Source organism: Chrysochloris asiatica, unplaced genomic scaffold, assembly GCF_000296735.1.
Source record: "Chrysochloris asiatica unplaced genomic scaffold, ChrAsi1.0 scaffold00207, whole genome shotgun sequence".
Taxonomy (NCBI): domain Eukaryota; kingdom Metazoa; phylum Chordata; class Mammalia; order Afrosoricida; family Chrysochloridae; genus Chrysochloris; species Chrysochloris asiatica.
This window is the reverse complement of record NW_006408725.1, coordinates 5,238,814-5,241,559: the sequence shown is the minus strand read 5'-3', so window position 1 is coordinate 5,241,559 and position 2,746 is coordinate 5,238,814.

Genomic DNA, 2,746 nt, shown 5'->3' with positions numbered 1-2,746 from the left:
CAACAACAACAAAAAACTAGATTTGATACTGTAGTCCATAATCTCAGAAAAGGGAAATGAGGGAGAGAAGAAAAAAAAAAATTCTTTAGCCTTATATTAGTTTGATTTTAACATCCTCTTTCAGCTTCTTGCCTACACTGTTCCCTGATCAATTTCAAGATGCCATTGTTGGTTGTTAATACTGTACCTCAGGATTTAATTTTCGGCATGTTTTGTTTTTAAACTCTCTCTTCCTCTCCACATTCCTTGTTCTGGCCTTTTCCCTATTAAAAAGCAGTTCAGGGCCAACTCTTGTGCTTCTGTGCTCTTTAAATGCTGAGAGTATCTGTGTGCATGCAGGGCAGAAGAACCGACTAGTGGTCGGAGATGTCCTGTCACTCAGGCACCCACTCTCATCACCAGAATGGAGGTGTGCAAACAGTGGGGGGGGGGTGTCAGCCAATGAACAGATACCCCCTCCCCCCCCAAAAAAAATCAAAACAAATCAAAACCAACAAAGTGTATTGTCCACCTTTGCTCTGAGGTTCCTGTGGCATTATTCCAGGGTGTGTCTGTTTCCCCACTTGGTCTTGCCATTTGGTCTTGGCCAAGTTATCACCTCTGGCCACCAAACCCGGCAGATTCTTAAGTCCAAAATTTCTACTTCTGCTACAAGTTCCACTAGCTATAAGCCTTCAAACTTTTTAAATATTCCTACCTATGTGGTTCAGACTTTTGGATCTCTTCCCTGAACCCACTTTGCCTGGTAGTCTGTGATATTGCTGACAGAGAACTTCACTGCACCTCTACCCTCTTCATCATCAAGCCCCACCCTTCTGTATGGTCTTTTAACCTGATTTTTTAAATTAAAAACAAAAACCATAACTGGAGTTCTATTTTGACTCCCAGTGTACTTGATTGGAACTGTGGTATCATAGATCAATGTTAGTAGTATCTCCTACTCTCTAATTAGGAGCGGAATCTCTTTCTTATGTTGTCAGCTTCTGACTAAAACCTTACTCAAGTAGATGGGTGATCTAGAATCACAAAATTCCTCTGAAACTGTCTCTAAAACTTTGACTGTTTCTTGTTGTTGTTTGTTGCCATTAAATTGATTCCAAAAATTGGTGGCCCCTATGTATGCAGAGTGGAACTGCTTCATTGGACTTTCAGAGATGTGACCTATCATTAGTCTTATCTTTTGAGGTGCCTTGGGGTGGGTTTAACCACCAACCTTTTGGCCAGTGTTGTTGTTGTTTGGTGCCATTGAGTTGGTACTGACTCATAGCCACCCTACGCACAACAGAACAAAACACTGCCTCGTCCTGGGCCAACCTTACAATTGTTGCCATGTTTGAGCCCATTGATGCTACCACTTTGCCAATCCATCTTGCTGTGGGTCTTCTGTGGCCAGTCGTGTAATACTTAACCATTTATACCATCCAGGAACAGAGCACATTTCTGATTTGATACACATGGAGTTGCCATGCATCAGAATTTACTTGATAACTGACTGTAGCTGCCACCTAGAAATTTAGCAGTTTGTCCTACTCTTGGATATCAACTATAAGGTGAATCAAGTTGGACACTGGAATTCTGACCACTGGTTACTTCTCTAGACTGATATCCCTGGAAAGAGCAGAAAGGTTACATTGGCCTGAACGACTTTGAACTTTGTTCCCTCAGATACCAGCTTGCAGTTAAGATCCCAGCTACCCTTATATAAAGATTTAGAGTGCCAAAAGCATAAACGAGATGTTGAAATGTACTCTCTTCTGACTCATGGTTACCACATGTATAGCAGAAAGTAACTTTTCCCCATCTTATCTCATTTTTATGACCAAAGTTATGTTTGAATCTATTGGTTGTGACTATTATATAAATTAATTTTATAAATGTGTCCTTAGCTTTCACTGACCCACTACATTACCAAGTAATGTCCTTTGTGTGGTACTTTTGGATCTGTGCTGGACTGCAAGCCATAAGGTTGGCAGTTCAAACCTACCAGCTGTTACTTGGAAACCCTATACAGGGTGGTTTTGAGTCAGAACTGACTTGACAACACTTACCAACAACATCCAAAGAAAGCAACCCAAAATCTTGCCACCCTTACTTTTAAGAAACATCCTGGTTATATTTGTTGAGTGAGGTAGAAAATATTCTGAGGAGCACAAAGCAGAAAGGGAAAGCTGATGACTTCACAGTAGACCTTGTTGTCTACATACTTTTCCCCAGAGGCACAGAGTATCTTAAGATTTGTACATACTTTTATGTACATACTCAACACAAACAGGAGTTATTTGTCAGATACCTACATAGTTATATAAGTAGGAGGATATGTATTTCCATGTGTGGTATACTATTCCAATCTAATCCTTTTAGCAATCAGAGATGGGCAGTTATCTTGACCAACTTGTGTTTCCAATTTAGCAAACTCTGTATTTTCAGGACTTCCTCCATGGTTAAATCTGGTAACCAAGTCTGTGGAAAGGAATTACGACTGTAGTAGTTACAGAAACTGTAGGAAAAAATTTGAGTAGTATAGGCACATTCTCAGGATTGTTGTTGTTGTTGTTAGGTGCCATCAAGTTGATACCGACACATAGTGACCCTCTGCACAACAGAACGAAACACTGTCTGATCCTGGGCCAACTTCACAATTGTTGCCACGCTTGAGCCCATTGCTGCCCAATACCATTTTGTCAATCCATCTCGCCGGGGGTCTTCTTCTTCTTCTCTGACCCTCCACCTTACCAAACATGATATC